The sequence below is a fragment of the Aquarana catesbeiana genome, linkage group LG08 (genome assembly GCF_042186555.1).
Source record: "Aquarana catesbeiana isolate 2022-GZ linkage group LG08, ASM4218655v1, whole genome shotgun sequence".
Lineage (NCBI taxonomy): Eukaryota > Metazoa > Chordata > Amphibia > Anura > Ranidae > Aquarana > Aquarana catesbeiana.
In genome coordinates, this window is record NC_133331.1 from 155,057,409 (window position 1) to 155,077,033 (window position 19,625).

Sequence of the window (19,625 nt, forward strand, 5' to 3'; positions counted from 1 at the left end):
ATCGATCCCTGGGTTGCCGAAGTGCCGACACACAAGGGAGAACACTTCGGGGTGCAATTCCCACTCCCCCTGGTGAATTGGCTGCCGACTGAGGTAGTCCGCTTCGACATTGTATGCCCCCTTTATATGTACTGCTGAAATAGAGGGGATTCGCTGCTCTGCCCACATGAGGAGTTCCAGAGCCAGGTTCAGAAGAGCGTGAGACCTTGCGCCTCCTTGATTCAGGAATGCTACCGCGGTTGCGTTGTCGGAAAGGATCTGGACCTCTCGGGCCCCTGATTCTTTCCTCGAAGGCCTCTCTGACCGCTAAGAGTTCTCGGAAGTTGGAGAAAGCGCTCCTCTGACTTGAAGTTCCTCTAAGTGGGCCCCCCAGCGCTTGCATCCGCTGTTATTCTGAGGGGTTGGAGTTGGGCCCAAAGGTGGCCCTCCCGCAACCTCTGAGGATAGAGCCATCACTGCAGAGACTCCTTTACCCTTGCTGGAACGGGAACCCTGCTGTCCAGCGTTTCTCTTTTCCGTCCCAAGAGGATAGGAGGAATTGCTGGGGAGTCCTGGAATGGAGCTGAACCCATGGGACCACTGGGATACAGGAAGTCATCAGCCCGAAAACTCTCATGACCCCTCTGTAAGAGATCTCTTCTAAATCTAGAAGGGACGTTACTGCTGAAATAAGGCCCTCTACCTTCCCCTAGGGCAAAACAAGCTTCGGTGCTGTTGAATCCAACAGGAATCCTAGATAAACCTTGGTCTGGGCAGGAACCAGCGAGGACTTCTCCTGGCTGATGATCCATCCCAAGGACTCCAAGGTACTCACTACCTTGCCCAGGTCTGAGAGAAGGAGATCTCAATTCTGGTTGTAAACCAGCATGTCGTCGAGATAGGGGATCAGCGCTACCCCTAGGAGGTGACGAAATGCAACCACCTCTGCCAGGATCTTTGTAAACACTCTCGGACTGGCTGCCAGTCCAAAGGGTAGGGCAGAGAACTGCCAGTGCTGCACTCCCTGCTCCGAAGGGATCGCGAACCTTAGAAAAGCCTGGTGCTCTGGGAAGATAGGGACGTGAAGATGGGCATCCTTCAAGTCTGTCGTTACCATAAATGCGTCCTTCAGAAAGTGCTTTCTGAGAGTATAGACACTTTCCATGCGGAACTTTTTGTACCACAGGAACACATTTAGCCTTCTTAGATTTATAATGAGGTGGAATTTTCCCGAGGGTTTTGGGACCACGAAGATGTGGGAGTAAAATCCCTCCCCGCACTGTCCTGCAGGGACTGGCACTATGACCCCCTGCTCTGCCAGCTGTCTGACACTGTGCAAGATACCCACTGCTTTCTGAGGGGTCCCTGGGTAAGTGGGTTAAAAGGAGACTTGGGGGAGGAGAGGAGAGAAACTCCAGTCGGTATCCCTCTCTTACAATCTGGAGGGAGGATGTGGGGACTTTGAGTAATCCTTTTCCACTGAGAAAGTGGGAAAAGTCTTTCTGCTACCCTTACGTCACTTGATATCCTTGTCGGCAGACTTCTGGCTGGGATAGAGAAGACCTCCATTCTGCTTGCCTTTGCCGACCCCCCAAAGCCTATTCACAGTACCTTTTTTATCACCAAACCGGTTTTCAGCCTGGGGGCCTCGAAAAAAGCTTTCCTCTATCCCTCGTAAGTCTAATTTCTTGCCTTTCTTTGTACACCTAGAAAGAGCCTGATCCAACCCAGTGCCGAAGAGCAGGGAACCCTCAAATGGAAGACCACACAGCCGAGTCTTAGAAGATCTGTCCCCATCCCAGGTCTTGACCCACAAGGCTCTCCTTGCGGAAATCAAAAGGCTACAGGTCTTGGCCAATGTATGCACCGTCTTGACTGCCGCATCTGCCAGGTAGGCTACTGCCCCACCAATCACCTCTAAAAAGTCCAAGACCTTTTTAGACTTAGAGGTTCGCAACACATGATCCATTATTAGTTTGGGGACCCACATGTCTGTGTTCCTCGCCACACAAGCCGAAACCAAGGCCGGACTCATAGCTGCTGCATTGGCTTCCCAGGCCCTGCACAAGAGGGTCTCGGCTCGTCAATCCATCTGGTCCCTGATGCTGCCTGCATCCTCAAACGAGAGGTCAGACTGCTTGGACACCTGAGCCAGGGAAGCATCTAATCTAGGTGTCTTAAAGAACCTTTCTTCCTCTTCCTCCTTGAAGGGGCACCTATGTTTCCACGTTTTAAACTTCAAAAGTTTTTTCAGGCTCCTTCCACTCTCTCAGGATGACATCTTTAAGGGCCTGGTGAACCGGGAGAACCTTGGACTGGGGCTTAACCAAGCCTTTATACATTCTGTCCTGGGCAGACACTTGGGCTGTGGGTTCTTGCTTTTACTCTGAGGCATATACTGCCCTAAGGAGGCCCTCCGTATCGTTGGCCAAAAAAATATGTCTGCTGGGTCTGGAGTCCTCTGACTGTCTACTAAGCCCTTGTCAGAAAAGCTGTAATCAGGAGCTTCAGCCTCTTCTTCCTCCTCAGAGTCCTGAGAGGGAAGGGATCTCAGGGGTTCAGGATGCCTTCTACTGCCCTCTGCCCTGTTAGTGGAGGAGCCCTCCAGGGAGGAAGAACCCTCCCTGCCAGTGTGGGGTTCCAGCTCCCTAGACTTAAGGGATGCTTGGAAGGCCTTAACAGTTGACAGCATCTGTCTGAATGGAGAGAAAGTCCCTCATGACCTGAGATGTTTCTTTCTCGCTAACTTGGATACATTTGTAGCAAAAGGGCTTAAAATGGTCCTGAGGTAACTTGTCGTTACAATACCCGCATCTCTTAGAGCGGAAACGAGCCTTCATAGGATGGCTGGCAACCTCCTGGGCAGTGACGTCTTCTCCAATAAAAAGACACATAAGCTAGTTTTACAATAAGCGCAAAGCTGTGTTCTGCAGGGGTAAGAGTTGGGGTCCCCTCCCCCATCATAACCCCTGCCAGCTAGGCCGACTCACCCCATAGCCTCCTCCATAGCTGTAGCCGCTGCGGGCCTCTCCTCTCGCTCCATCAGTCACCCGACCCAAGTTCCTCTAAGTGAGCTGGCAGCGACCGAACTGGCGAGAGCAGGATGTGGACGCCTGCTCTGTCGCCAGTCAGACCTTCGCTCCTGGTTGTAAAACACCACCGCCATTTTCTCCAAGCACGGAAGTGACGCGCCGACGTCATTTCCGGTGCTGGAGTGGAAGCCATGTCATTCCTCTTTCGAATGCGGAATGGATGGCTCCAAACTCTACCTCCTCTGTAGGAGACCTGCCGGCCGGCGCCATCCCTCACTGCCTGCTGCCCGCGCGACCCAGCAGGACCCTCCAGGAGTCAGGGAATGCTGTTTCCGGTGCCCCATGGGAAACCTGACTGCCAGCTCCCCTGCTGAATGGACACCCCGCCAGGTAAGAGGAGGAAGAAAGTGGTCCCTGAAGTTCTGGATACCCCACTGTACCTAGGGGGGCTCTTCCAAGTCTGCTACCCCCAGAGAAAATAGGGAGAACCCCCCACGAAGGGAAAAATACCGGACCCAAAAAAGTTTCACAAGCTTGCGGTCCGGCTCTCAGGGGGAGACCACCAGGCCCAGGCCTTAGGGAAATAAAAAAAAAAAAAAAAAAAACACACGTTTCGCTGTGGGGAACACAATCAAGAACTGAGGAGCACAGGGAGGGGCGGGGGCTTTAACCTCTTTGTTAATTGTGTTTCCTGTCAGGTAGGACCAGTCATCTCTCAGGGTGCCGTCCTGGAAGACGACTTGAGAAAACTAAAAGATGTGTTTGATACGTATACCCATGTATATACACACACACACACACACACACACACACACACACGTTGGTGTCTTCTGTGTCTTTTACTGCCTTCAGCCTCAGATATGCATTAGATGCTCATAAAAACGTTTAGCTGTGACTGTTCAGCTGGAAACTAAGTTGTGTTTTACTGCTGTACACTTGTTTTACAATCCTAAACACATTTTCCCTATTGCCTTTCCTGCAATGTATCAAAAGGTAAGTGGAAACATGTCACTTTATATACATCTGTCACTGCCATCTCTATTTGACTGCCAGGAAAGAGGATTGAACTTGGCATTTGCTTTCAGCGTCTCCTGAAAATCTACATTTTAGACGACAGATACCATTCATACCTGGGACAGGGACACAGTACTCACAGGGAATCAATAAGCCACAGGCATCAAAGATGGGAATTGTTCAAATAAATCACATTTGTCATGCGCTGACCTAAAAGGCAAAAACAATCTCACTGCAGGAAATTTACTTTTTTGGCTGGTATAAATAAATTAAAGTCTAACCCTCTGAAGATTTGTTTATCCAACTACAGATTTGAGAAACATGCTGCACTTAGAAAGGCTTTTCTACTGGAAGCCACATCTGAGGACTGACAAGTATGTGACGTCTCACTTTTTTAACTTCATAGTAAATTGTGATTTAGTAAAATGTTATCACTTGGCAGAGTCAGAGATGGAAACGTTTGGGCTCTGCTGCTGACTGACTTTTAAAGAAATAACACCTGCAAGCCTGCCTGGGGAGAATTGACATTCAATTATGTTGTAAAGCCACAGACAAGGAGCAAAGTGTCCAGTCACAAAGGACTATTGACTACAATGAAGGGATTTTATGACTTCTAGAAAGATGACACCTGGATCACAATACAAGAAGGAGTAGAATCAAAAGGTTTAGGGTTTGATAACAGGCAGAAAGCCTCCGTTTCACACGTTGTAGGAACAGGCCATGTCAAGGTGCTATAACCAGAGATACCACAATGGGATAGTTCTCTGTTAGACACTTCTGGGTTGCACCCCTGAGATATCCTCCACTGACAAACCGAAAAAAAAAAAAAAAAAAAAAAAAAAAAAAAAAGCACCCCTGTCCCCCCTGCTCTCGCTCTAAGGCGAACGCAAGCGTCGGTCTGGCGTCAAATGTAAACAGCAATTGCACCATGCATGTGAGGTATCACTGCGAAGGTCAGATCGAGGGCAGTAATTTTAGCAGTAGACCTCCTCTGTAAATCTAAAGTGGTAACCTGTAAAGGCTTTTAAAAATGTATTTAGTTTGTCGCCACTGCACGTTTGTGTGCAATTTTAAAGCATGTCATGTTTGGTATCCATGTACTCGGCCTAAGATCATCTTTTTTATTTCATCAAACATTTGGGCAATATAGTGTGTTTTAGTGCATTAAAATTTAAAAAAGTGTGTTTTTTCCCCAAAAAATGCGTTTGAAAAATCGCTGCGCAAATACTGTGTGAAAAAAAAAAATGAAACACCCACCATTTTAATCTGTAGGGCATTTGCTTTAAAAAAATATATAATGTTTGGGGGTTCAAAGTAATTTTCTTGCAAAAAAAAATTATTTTTTTATGTAATCAAAAAGTGTCAGAAAGGGCTTTGTCTTCAAGTGGTTAGAAGAGTGGGTGATGTGTGACATAAGCTTCTAAATGTTGTGCATAAAATGCCAGGACAGTTCAAAACCCCCCCAAATGACCCCATTTTGGAAAGTAGACACCCCAAGCTATTTGCTGAGAGGCATGTTGAGTCCATGGAATATTTTATATTGTGACACAAGTTGCGGGAAAGAGACAATTTTTTATTTTTTTTTATTTTTTTTTGCGCAAAGCTGTCACTAAATGATATATTGCTCAAACATGCCATGGGAATATGTGAAATTACACCCCAAAATGCATTCTGTTGCTTCTCCTGAGTACGGGGATACCACATGTGTGAGACTTTTTGGGAGCCTAGCCGCGTACGGGACCCCAAAAACCAAGCACCACCTTCAGGCTTTCTAAGGCCGTAAATTTTTGATTTCACTCTTCACTGCCTATCAGTTTCGGAGGCCATGGAATGCCCAGGTGGCAAAAAAACCCCCCAAATGACCCCATTTTGGAAAGTAGACACCCCAAGCTATTTGATGAGAGGTATAGTGAGTATTTTGCAGACCTCACTTTTTGTCACAAAGTTTTGAAAATTGAAAAAAGAAAAAAAAAAAAAAAAATGTTTTTTCTCGTCTTTCTTTATTTTCAAAAACAAATGAGAGCTGCAAAATACTCACCATGCCTCTCAGCAAATAGCTTGGGGTGTCTACTTTCCAAAATGGGGTCATTTGGGGGGGGGGGGGGGTTTGTGCCACCTGGGCATTCCATGGCCTCCGAAAATGCCCATGGCCTGTGTGAGCAATATATCATTTAGTGACAACTTTGTGCAAAAAAAAAAAAAAATTTGTCACTTTCCCGCAACTTGTGTCAAAATATAAAACATTCCATGGACTCCACATGCCTCAAAGCAAATAGCTTGGGGTGTCTACTTTCCAAAATGGGGTCATTTGGGGGGGGGGGGGTTTTATGCCATCTGGGCATTTTATGGCCTTCAAAACTGTGATAGGTAGTGAGGAGTAAAATCAAAAATGTACGCCCTTAGAAATCCTGAAGGCAGTGATTGGTTTTCGGGGCCCCGTACGCGGCTAGGCTCCCAAAAAGTCCCACACATGTGGTATCCCCATACTCAGGAGAAGCAGCTAAATGTATTTTGGGGTGCAATTCCACATATGCCCATGGCCTGTGTGAGCAATATATCATTAAGTGACAACTTTTTGTAATTTTTTTTTTTTTTGTCATTATTCAATCACTTGGGACAAAAAAAATGAATATTCAATGGGCTCAATATGCCTCTCAGCAATTTCCTTGGGGTGTCTACTTTCCAAAATGGGGTCATTTGTGGGGGTTTTGTACTGCCCTGCCATTTTAGCACCTCAAGAAACGACATAGGCAGTCATAAATTAAAGGCTGTGTAAATTCCAGAAAATGTACCCTAGTTTGTAGGCGCTATAACTTTTGCGCAAACCAATAAATATACACTTATTGACATTTTTTTTACCAAAGACATGTGGCCGAATACATTTTGGCCTAAATGTATGACTAAAATTGAGTTTATTGGATTTTTTTTTAGAACAAAAAGTAGAAAATATCATTTTTTTTTCAAAATTTTCGGTCTTTTTCCGTGTATAGCGCAAAAAATAAAAACGGCAGAGGTGATCAAATACCATCAAAAGAAAGCTCTATTTGTGGGAAGAAAAGGACGCAAATTTCGTTTGGGTACAGCATTGCATGACCGCGCAGTTAGCAGTTAAAACGACGCAGTGCCGAATTGTAAAAAGTGCTCTAGTCAGGAAGGGGGTAAAACCTTCCGGGGCTGAAGTGGTTAATACCTGCATAAAATTGGACAGATAGAAGGGTAACCCATAGAGAAACTGGCACCAAAAGTCAAATAACAGACGAAGATCATTACCAGGATAGTAGAGAACATATACAATAAAGGGATATCAAATACAGTTAAGATGAAAAAAGGAGTAATCAAAAGGCTCAAAAACACAGGAATATATAAATTGTATAAAATATATTATATGAACACACACCCATACAATGGAATGCATTACCCATCCATAGAAAAGAATACCAAGAGCACTACTGCTTTCCTAAAGAGAACAAAAAGCAGCATCTGTTCTCTTTCAGACAATGGGGTTCATTTACTAAAGCCGGAGAGTGCAAAATCAAGCTCACTTCTGCACAGAAACCAATCAGTTTCTATCCTCGGCTTGCTCAAAACTTTACTTCCGCCCATAGCTCTTAAAGGGCCTTTTTTTTCATTGCATTTTAATGTAAATATGAGATCTGAGGTCTTTTTGACCCCAGATCTCATATTTAAGATGTCCTGTCATGCTTTTTTCTATTACAAGGGATGTTTACATCCCTTGTAATAGGAATAAAAGTGACACTATTTTTTTATTTTTTTTTAAAAACAGTGTAAAAATGTAAAAAAAAAAAAAAAAAAAAAGATAAAATAAAAAGAGCTTGCATGCAGAAGCGAACGCATACGCGACTAGCGCCCACATATGAAAACGATGTTCAAACCACACGTGAGGTATCGCCATGATCGGTAGAGCGAGAGCAATAATTCTAGCCCTAGACATCCTCTGTAACTTAAAACATGCAACCTGTAGAATTTTTTAAACGTTGCCTATGGAGAGTTTTAAGGGTAAAAGTTTGTCGCCATTCCACGAGCAGGCGCAATTTTGAAGCATGACATGTTGGGTATCAATTTACTTGGCGTAACATTATCTTTCACAATATAACAAAAAATTGGGCTAACTTTACTGGTGTCTTATTTAATTCAAAAAAGTTTATTTTTTCCACAAAAAAAAAAAAAAGAGCGCTTGTAAGACTGCTGCTCAAATACGGTGTGACAGAAAGTATTGCAACGACCGCCATTTTATTCTCAAGGGTGTTTGTATAATGTTTGGGGGTTCTAAGTAATTTTCTAGCAAAAAAAAAAAAACTGTTTTTAACTTGTAAACAACAAATCTCAGAAAGAGGCTCTGTCCCTAAAGCGGAGGTTCACACAAAAATTGAACCTCCGCTTTTCGGAACCCTCCCCCCCTCCGGTGTCACATTTGGCACCTTTCAGGGGGAGGGGGGGGGGTGCAGATACCTGTCTAAGACAGGTATTTGCACCCACTTCCGGGCATAGACTCCCACGGGAGTCTATGCCTCTTCCTCTCCCGTCGCGCTGTCTGCTGGGACACACACGGGTCCCAGAGACAGCACGGACCATTCAGATTGCACTGCGTGACTCGTGCATGCACAGTAGGGAACTGGAAAGTGAAGCCGCAAGGCTTCATTTCCTGATTCCCATACCGAAGATGGGGGCGGCAGCATCTGTTCCTCTGTTCCCACTTCCGGGCATAGCCCACCGAACTCCGCTATGTCCGCCCGCCCGCCCCCAACCCCCCCCCCCCCCCCGCTGTCTTCAAGGAGACACACAGGTCCCAGAAGACAACAGGGACCATTCAGATCGCGCATGCGCAGTAGGAAACAGGCTGTGAAGCCTCTAGGCTTTACTCCTCGTTTCCCTTAGTAAGGATGTCAGCGCTTCCACCCAGGCCGGCTTTGGGTGAGGACATCGCAGGCTCCCTGGACAGGCAAGTGTCCTTATATTAAAAGTCAGAAGCTGTAGTATTTGTAGCTGCTGACTTAATTATTTATTTATTTATTTTTAAGAACCAATTTAAAGAACTAGGCTGCAAGTTGAAGGGAAGTACCTCGAAGATGATATTTTCTGAAATATTGCCTGTGCCATGCGCAACACGGGAAAGACAGGGGAGATTAGAGAACTGAATGCATGGCTAAAGATCTGGTGTAAGGAGGAGCGATTTGGGTTTTTAGAGCACTAGGCTGACTTTTTATTGGGGTACAACCTATAAACAAAAGATGGTTTTGCACCTAAATGGAAGGGGGTCTGCTGTGCTTGGGGAGAGGTTTATGGGAAGGCTGAAGGAGCATTTAAACTTGGATTGAGGGGGGAGGGTGAATTATGCTAGCCATACACTATACGAAAAATCATCCGAAATTCGGTCATTTATACAGTTCGTTCGTTTTTCGGACAGTTAATGGGCACAAAATCGATAATCGTTGGGGCGTTTTTGAGCTGAAAAAATGAAAGACAAGTTTGGAAAGTTTCTGCCGAACGAACAATAAATTGAAAGGTTGTGTTTCACGTCTGAACTGTTTGCACTGGGTATATGTAAAAAACACGAACAAAATAATGTATTCATTTATCGGTCATTACATGATGACACTATCGTTTGCTCTCACGGTCAAATGTTCGTTTTTCAAAAATAGGTTTGGCCGATTTTTCGTATAGTGTATGGCCAGCATTAGATTATAAGGGGGCAGACAGGTCAGACAGGGGTCAGCCCCTATTGGTGGGTGGAATGGGGAAAGATGGGGGAGGGCTATGGCAAGTGATATGAAAGGGAGGCGTGGCAACATCATTTCTGGCGGTAGGGTGGAAGCCGAGTCAATCCTCTTCCTGTCACCAGCAAGATGGCGCCGAATCCTCTGAGCCGAGCTGAACGGCGCCACCTCCCACTGCCAGCCGCCCGCTCGACCGAGTGCCAGGAGTCGGGGGGGGGGGGGGGGGTATGAGGAACAGGAAAATGGTCCCTGAAGTTATGTGTACCTCACTGTACCCAGGGTCCTTCAGCTCTCAGGGGGGGCAAGCCCTACTGGACCCACAGACTTCACAAGCCTTTGGCCCGGTGCCCGGTACCCGGTGGGAAACCACCAGCCCACGGCTTTGGGTCTTTAAGAAAAAAAAAGTGCAAATGGTTTCGCTGTGGGGAAACACATTCAAAAACTAAGGCGCACAGGGAGGGGTGGGGTTTTAACCTCTTTTGTCGATTGTGTTTCCTGTCTGGTGGGACCAGTCATCTCTCAGGGTGCCATCCTGGAAGACGATTAGAGAAAATTACATGCCAAATGTGGCATGCAAGGGGGTGAGGAGTCCTTAAAGCGGAAGTTCCACTTTTGGCTGGAACTCCCCTTTAAGGCCCTGTGAATTTGTAGAGGCCGATCTGCTGACAGCCTTAAAGCAGAATTAACCCCTCCTATCCTTTATCGATCTGCAACTGCCATGGTGCTGCACAGATCAGTTATGACTTCAGCCATTTAATAGTTTGACGGTTTAGTTGAGGACACAAGCAAATGTGACAGTTAGCAATTTCAGGAATGTAACTGTTTTTTGAAGCTGTTAAATCAATGAGTTTAATTCTACTTTATGATTTATGGCTGTTCAGGGGCTCTGGGCTTCAGCAAAATGGCAGCCTCCAGCAAGAAGAGACAGGAGCAATGTTGGAGGTAATTTACAGCACACACAAATTTTGGTAACATAATTATTCATGTGGAATTTACATTCCTTGCTGAAGAACATTCTTTTTTTTTTATCAAGTTGTTAAGTTTAAAGCAGAACTTTATCCATATCTTCATGGTTGGCAGGGCATTTGAAAAAGTTGCTATGGATATTGTGGCTCTTTTAGGAAAAAAGCAGCAAAGGTAATACATATATAGTGGTTGTAAGCAACTATTTATCTAGGTACCCAGCTATTCCTCTGTGCAGTATCACTGCAAGAAGAATGGCAGATGGAAGTATTGAAGAAACAAAGTTTTGCTGGCCAGCATAGAAGGAAGAAAAAAAAATTCCAAAACAGGCATTAAATTAAAAACAGCCTCTAGGAACACGTATTACCTAATTACCTGATGGTCTCTTCAGCTCTAGAAATAATTTTCGGATCATACTGGCCTGCAGTGTAATCACTTTCTTTGTGCTACTGTTCAACATAACCTCTTTGCTGGCATTACCCTATTTTTGTATTAAAAGCTCATGTACACACACCCTCATATAAACTGTGACAACTGTTACAGCCAAGAAAAAGGTAAGTATTACTCCGGATTCCTGAAGCCCCTAGACTACACATGCATTTTACCCTTGTAGCACACATGGGGCCTCGCTGCAAAAGGTAGATTTTGTCCCTGGAGTTAAAGCGTTTGTATACCCCACTTTGTGATTTTTACCTACAGGTAAGCCTATAAACAAGGTTTACATGTAGGTAAAATGAATATCTCCTAAACACACACCATTTAGGAGATATTCCACTTGCATGCTGCTGCTGAAGTCAGCAGCGCATGCACTCTCAAGATCCAACGTATCGTGCCGGAACCGAGGGCACACATGTGCAAGTGATGTCATTGCGTATTTGGCCAAGAACCCAGAAGTAACGCTTGGGAGAACATGCCAGCCCCATCAGCGGTGACCAGGCGCCATTGTGGGGGCTTCATTCTAAGGTATTTCATAATGAGCTAGTATGCGGTGCAGAAGGTCGCTCCCTACCAAACATGGTTCACCCTCTTTCTGAGCTGCAAGACCCCTCTGTCAATAAACCCACCAAATGAGGTGGGGTGCCTGATGGTGCCAAGGTGATGTCTGTAGCTTATTGTTTTGGGTCAGGTGTTCCTCCATCCGTCTACATTCCCCATCTGCAAATATTGTGACATGGGTTGGCTGCCAGCTTGCCATATCACGTGTTTCCCGGTGAGGGGCACACATGCATGTTAGCCAGAACGGCTTAGGAAAGAACTGGAGCTATGTCTGAGCTCACCCCCTGCTTGGTGTGGTTGTGTACATGGTCACTGAGCAACCTGGGGAAGGGGCTGACTAATGCTTCTGGTGGGCACAAATGTTCTTTTTCAATACAGTTGTCTGGGAGACCAGCTGCCTGTATCTTCACTCCAGTTCGTGCAGTATTATTCATCTTCTTTTATTCAGTATGTTCGGTCTGCTCTAGCTCTGACCATTTGGATAATAGATATTCCTTGTGCAGTCAAGTTTACTTCTTGGACTGCACTTGGATGTGCAGTCACTTTAGACCTGAGGGGAAGATCTGAAATGAGGGGAAGCTCTGCTTTTTTTTTTTTTTTCCTTGCATGTCCCCCTCAGATCTACAGCGACTGCACTTCCAAGTGCACTTGTAGTACAAAGTGGATTTGCGTTTAGTAAATAAACCCCTATATGTCTCATCAGGGGTTCCCCTTACCCATGTCCTTTCTTGTTTTCAGAGTGGGCTCACCCAGTCCTAATATGATGGCATTGAAATCACAAGAAAGGGGTGGTAGAGGACTTGTTTGGTAGTTACTCTGTGGAAAGGAGGTGATTTCACGGCTATATCTTATCAGATATTAGAAGTCTTTTTAAGGTTCCATTCACACTTGTACGACTCCAAAGTCATGCAACATTGGATGGGTGCGACTTGGGTGACAACTTTGGCTTTAACCAATGATAATGGACAACCGTTGCACGCATGTATAACATTCAGGTGTGATTTGAGGGTTTCACGTTGCAATCTATGGCACTCACGTCGCATAAAAGTCAGACCAAACTAGAGCAGGAACCTGCTTTAAGTCGCACATATTTGAGCGGCTGTCATTCAAAAACAAGGGGTGAGACTTGTCATGTGACCTTTAGTGTCCAAAGTAGCATGACAAGTCACACAAGTGTGAATGGAGCCTTAGGGTGGTCCCTTGCTCTTTCAGGGAAAGAAGGCCAAAGCAGAAACCAAAATTCACTTTGCTCCCACCACCATTGCAGCAGTTGGTCTTGCCCCATCACAAAAGTCCACAATATATTTTCAGCTTCCCCTAATGAAGGCTCTTGAAAACAGCCAGTCCAAGGAGGCGTGCTGAGCTCGGAGAGCCCCACCTTTTCTGAGTACTACAAGATTTGGCAGTGTTTAGCTGGCTATTGAATTTTAGGAAGTGCCAGATTCTAGTACCATCTCATCTCTGACTTTAAGAAGATCACCTTCAATGGCCACCACATCTGTTATAAAGAGTTTCAGGATTGTGTTGGTTTGCTTGAAGACCTTGTGGCCCGCTAACACCAAAGTGTCCACTGATGACAGCCAGCAGGAGTTCTGAGAATATGTTTATCCAGCACTAGAGACGGGATATGATCGACAAAAGAGAGAGCTCAGTACTTTCCGCTGTATTGTCAGTGTATCAAACTGTTTTGCATTCAAAGTTTGTCCTGTTTATTCCCACCTTGTTGTTTAGGTAGGTTATGCCAAGTGGTACAAGATGATCCAGCCATATGGAAAACTGTTGTCACCTCTGGTGTCCTGTCAAAGAACACTGAGAAGACTCAATCTCATTTATACATCTGGAAGATGGTCCTAGGGGGACAGAGCATTAGAACTGGTCCATGGAATGCCGACATGACGAAATACCAGGAGGGGAAAATTAGGGTAAGTATGGACAACAGGGTTCTGTAATCGGTACACTTCAGAGTATCTGTAAGGACACTGTTTACATAGTGGCTGCAGAGATATTTGTTTGGTCATTGGTTACAAGGCAGTGGAATACCTGTAGTAACACTGCATAGAGGACACTAGCAGAGTATCTGTAAGGACACTGGATACAAGGTAACAGTGGAGTATTTGTAAGTCGAGTACATACAAAGCAGTAGTGGAGTACCTGTAAAGACTATGTGTTTAAAAGGCAGAGGTGGAGTATGTGTATACAATGCCCACAGCAGAGTATGTGTGTACCAGGTAGTAGCAGAGAAGTACCCATGTATCAGGCAGTAGTAACAGAGTACCTGTATAGGAGGCAGTAATAGCAGAGCATGTGTGTACCAAGAAGCAGAGTACCTATAAGGTCTACAGTGGGGAAGTTAATTGAATTACTGATTGCGATGTAAAGTTGGTAGTAGCGCACTACCTGCACGGAAGGCGGTGGGGAGCGCACTACCTGCACGGAAGGCGGTGGGGAGCGCACTACCTGCACGGAAGGCGGTGGGGCGCGCACTACCTGCACGGAAGGCGGTGGGGCGCGCACTACCTGCACGGAAGGCGGTGGGGCGCGCACTACCTGCACGGAAGGCGGTGGGGCGCGCACTACCTGCACGGAAGGCGGTGGGGCGCGCACTACCTGCACGGAAGGCGGTGGGGCGCGCACTACCTGCACGGAAGGCGGTGGGGCGCGCACTACCTGCACGGAAGGCGGTGGGGCGCGCACTACCTGCACGGAAGGCGGTGGGGCGCGCACTACCTGCACGGAAGGCGGTGGGGCGCGCACTACCTGCACGGATGGCGGTGGGGAGCGCACTACCTGCACGGATGGCGGTGGGGAGCGCACTACCTGCACGGATGGCGGTGGGGAGCGCACTACCTGCACGGATGGCGGTGGGGAGCGCACTACCTGCACGGATGGCGGTGGGGAGCGCACTACCTGCACGGAAGGCGGTGGGGAGCGCACTACCTGCACGGAAGGCGGTGGGGAGCGCACTACCTGCACGGAAGGCGGTGGGGAGCGCACTACCTGCACGGAAGGCGGTGGGGCGCGCACTACCTGCACGGAAGGCGGTGGGGCGCGCACTACCTGCACGGAAGGCGGTGGGGCGCGCACTACCTGCACGGATGGCGGTGGGGAGCGCACTACCTGCACGGATGGCGGTGGGGAGCGCACTACCTGCACGGATGGCGGTGGGGAGCGCACTACCTGCACGGATGGCGGTGGGGAGCGCACTACCTGCACGGATGGCGGTGGGGAGCGCACTACCTGCACGGATGGCGGTGGGGAGCGCACTACCTGCACGGATGGCGGTGGGGAGCGCACTACCTGCACGGATGGCGGTGGGGAGCGCACTACCTGCACGGATGGCGGTGGGGAGCGCACTACCTGCACGGATGGCGGTGGGGAGCGCACTACCTGCACGGATGGCGGTGGGGAGCGCACTACCTGCACGGATGGCGGTGGGGAGCGCACTACCTGCACGGATGGCGGTGGGGAGCGCACTACCTGCACGGAAGGCGGTGGGGAGCGCACTACCTGCACGGAAGGCGGTGGGGAGCGCACTACCTGCACGGAAGGCGGTGGGGAGCGCACTACCTGCACGGAAGGCGGTGGGGAGCGCACTACCTGTATGCCAAGCAGTAGTAGCAGGGTATGAGTGAGAAGTGTGAGAGTTGCTGTACACACAGCCCACACATGTCCCCGGGCTCAGCCTATGAGAAGAGTATTGCAGGGAAAGCTCCAAGCCTCCCATGTAAGGAGAACAATATCGGTGCCCCGCCCATACACTGTGTACACCCCCTCCCCTATCACTCCTCTCCCCCATTACACTGACAGGCCATAACTACGTCACGGGTCAGTCAGAGAACTCCTGAACAGCCAGGTGAAGCCTCCCATCTTCCCTTCCGTCACTCCCACCATTCCCCGAGCCCCGCCGCTCCCACTTACCAGCCTCGAGGATCGCGTAGTCCGGGTTGCTGTGTATACGGCGGCCGGAGCGGGACGTACCGAGGAAAACGCGTTGGATCTTCCCAGCCGCAGCCCAGCCTGTGCCGTGTGCCGGGGCTAGCGGGTCAAGGCCAATGGAGAGGGAGGAGGAGCTGCCGGTGCTGCCATCTGCTGGCCGCTGGAGTGCTGACACCTAGGAGCCGTCCATGTCTGATTTATCTCAGGGGGTCACTACATGGACAGGCACTGAATCCCCTCTCTGTGTCTCCCTTTATAAAACAAGGAGAGATTTTATAGTGGGGTTGTCTTCATACACTAGTTTATGTTTTATCATCTCATTACAATTCATTCAAGTGTAACATGTAACAGCAAACGTTTGTCTTCAGTTTGGATAGAATAAGGAAGGGTTAGAACCCCTGTCTGGGTTTTATTTGCCATCTGTGTCCCACTGGGGAGATTTCCCTTCACTTCCTGTCCCGATAGTGACAACAGGAAGTGAGAGGAAAGTTAGGGAATCCCAGGGTGTCACCACAACTAGTGTCCCCACTGGAAGATTGCACCTCTATTACTGTTTTGGGGAGATTTTTGTTTTACTTTCACTTTTGATGATAATGATAAACATGACACATAGAGAGGGAATGTCCCGACCAGGGGCACAGACAGCAATACACACTGTCTGGTGTTCTATTCTCTTTCCAATGTATCCGAAACTAACAAAAAAGTTTTGCCTTTTGTTTTGCTACTTTAACCACTTCAGCTCCGGAAGATTTACCCCCCTTCATGACCAGTCCGTTTTTGCGACACAGCACTGCATTATTTTGACAGTCGTGCAACGTTGTACCCAAATAAAAGTGACGTCTTTTCTTTTTTTTTACTTTCTGTTATAAAACATATCCAATAAAAAAAAATGCCCATCAGTGCACCTCAGTGAAGGAGAAATGACTTATTTCCAAAAATTTACTGACAGAAGAAAAACATATTTTATTTTTATTTAGTTTTTTTTTAGTAAAAAATAAAAAAAACAGCAGTGATTAACCACTTAAAGTGTTAGTTCATCTTTACAGAAAAATCTGTAAGGTGAGCTTACGCAGGTCCCCCTCCTCGCCCCCCCCCCCCCCGGTTCCGCTGACCTGGACCGTGGCAATCTCCGGTTCTAAACCCCGGTATATCTTCACCAGGAGTCCGGGGCCTATAAATCCTCTCTGCAGCCTCATCTTCTCCATAGCTGACAGGAAGGCCTATGCGGCTGCTGATTGGTCGGCGCTGCCCATGTGACCAATTAGAATGCTCCAAAACATCCCTCCTGACGAGGGACATTTTGGACATTCAGCTGAAGGGATTTCTAAGCCCCGGACTCCTGGCACGGATATACTGGGGCCTAGAACCGGAGATTGCCGCAGTCCAGGTCAGCGGGACGGGGGGGGGGCGAGGAGGAGGCCTGTGTAAGTTCACCTTAGAGAGTTTTCCCCAAACAGGGGAGAGGACGTGATTGTCTCCGCCGCTACGGGCGGCTTCAGGTAAGAGACCCCTGGAGCAGGGCGAATCCACAACAAAAGTGATCTTGCGGCGAATCCGAGAGACCACTTTTATCTGAAAGCGGACTGCCCGCTGAAGAAGAAGATAGTGGGGTTATGGTAGCTAGCTGCTGCCATAACAATGTTATTCCTCTTCAAACAGCCGACGTATAACGACGGCGGGCGGTCCGTAAGTGGTTAAATACCACCAAAAGAAAGGTCTATTTGTGTAAAGAAAATGATTAAAAATTCATTTGGGTACAGAGCTGCATGACCGCGCAATTGTCATTCAAAGTGTGACAGCGCTGAAGGCTGAAAATGGCCTGGGCAGGAAGAGGGGGGGAAGTGCCCAGTAGGCAAGTGGTTAAAAAAAAGTCAGACGTTGTGTTACGATAACATTTTTCTAGCCTGCACCATCAGATTTTGGTAATGATTAAGCACAGGTTGGATGTGTGAAACGCGTCTACGTGACTAAGTATCTGGTATCCCTGGTGTATCCTGGTGATTTTCAATAAAGGCACGATATTTTGGTACAGCCATTTCTTCTTTTTCCAACCATCAGTTTTTGTCGTTTGAACAGTCAGAAATCAGCTATACTAACAATCAGACAGATGGCCGATCGTTCATCGTACAGATATTTTCCTACGATTTTCTTATCTTGTGTATGGGACTTGTGGGAGGAGGCTGCAGTCACGCGGCAGGAGCTCGGTGTAACGAGTACCAATACCAAAATGTATGGGCTCAAATCGCACTGCAAAGAATCGCATGTGAATTGAACAAGAATTTGGCAAAGTTCCTGTCCTAATTGCATTGGGTTTGGGTTTCCCACACCGCTCCTGTGTGAACCCAAGTTTGTCATAGTGATTCCAGCCTGGGCACAGGAGAGGTGCAGGAAAACGCATACGATTTGGACAGGAACTGCACCGGATTCCTGTTCAAATCACATGCAATTCTTTGCAGTTGGATTTAAGCCCATTCATGCTCAAATCGCACTGCAAAGGTATTGGTTTCATGTATTGGAGCATTTGCATGAGTACTTGTGCAAAATGCTTATTATCTGCACCGATAAGGGTATCAGTGCAACCCTGAGCAGAGTGACTTCCAGGAGTTTTCAGGTATACCTGCGGTTTACATGGGGATTCAAGCTTTGGGTGTTTTTGTTTTAATTAATGAAAAGCACTGAGGGGGGGGGGACAGGGACAGTTTTTACAGACTAAATAACACGCTAGAATGCTTGATTTGCACATTTCAGCCATTCCCATTCAGGTCTATGTGACTGTGGCACTCTGTTCTACCATAAGTAACTCATGTGACTTTCGGAGCATCAGACGTCGAGCTATGTGTGAAACGTCACCATTGAAATAGATGGGGTTCTGGATGTTGAGTGTTTTGGAAATTTTTTTTGATTGATCGCTCCTAATAGAAATGATTGATTTATAGTCACAAGCCCATGTGATCGATGTGTCACACATCGATCACATGGGCTCACATGGGGGGGGGGATAGGATTAGGACATGAGCTATTGCACTTGTTTCCACTTTGTTATCACACAATCTGATCAACTGAACTACAATCTTATTGATAAACAAAGTATCTCAGTGCTGCAGATCAAATCATAACGATCAATAATATTCTGCCCTGCCCAATCGATTCAGTATAATTGAATCTGATCTTAGGCCTGGTTCACACCTATGCATTTTTTAGCGCTTTTTTAGTTTTTCAGAAACACATCACAGTCCATTTAACATGGTTATGGCTGTAGTTCACATCTGTGCATTTTATGGAAAGGGCCAGGGACTTTCTTTTTCTGGTTTTTGGTTCCGTAGACTTCAATGGTTTAACCACTTCCTGCCCGGCCTATAGCAGAATGATGGCCGGACGGTGGTTCGGTTATCCTGACTGGGCGTCATATGACATCCTTCAGGATAACAGGGGATGCACATCGCGGCGATCGGTGGTGTGTCAGTCTGACACACCGCTACACAGATCTCGGTAAAGAGCCTCCAACGGTGTCCAATCACGGCTGATCACAGTGTAAACAGGAAGAACCAGTGAAAATGGGCACTGGCAACATTATGGTCCAAATAAGACAAGTGATGCCCAGCAATGCCACCCATCACTGTCATCAGTACCACCCATCAGTGTCTATCAGTGCCACCTCTCAGTGCCCACCTATCAGTACCCATGAGTGCCGCCTATGAGTGCCCTTCAGTGCCGCCTATCAGTGCCCATTGGTGCCGCTTATCAATGCCCATCATCAGTGCTAATCATGGCCACCTCATCAATGCCCATCTGTGACACCCATAAGTACCCATCAGTGCCGCCTATGAGTGCCCATCATCAGTGCTAATCATGGCCACCTCATTGGTGCCGCCTTATCAGTGCAGCCATATCAGTGCCCATCATTGAAGAAGAAAACTCACCTATTTACAAAAAAATTTAACAGAAACAAAGAAAAACTTTATTTTTTTCTA

At 47.2% G+C, this 19,625-nt stretch overlaps 1 protein-coding gene across 4 annotated transcripts in view; it reads right to left on the reverse strand.

The window, feature by feature from the left end:
• Nucleotides 1-15,804, reverse strand: part of SEC31B (SEC31 homolog B, COPII coat complex component) — a 387,082-nt gene extending 371,278 nt beyond the window's left edge. For all 4 annotated transcript variants that reach the window (XM_073596586.1, XM_073596585.1, XM_073596584.1 and 1 more), the window contains exon 1: nt 15,638-15,804. The gene's annotated coding sequence lies outside the window, so the exon portion shown is untranslated. The remainder of the gene's footprint in view (nt 1-15,637) is intronic.
• Nucleotides 15,805-19,625: the final 3,821 nt, after the last annotated feature.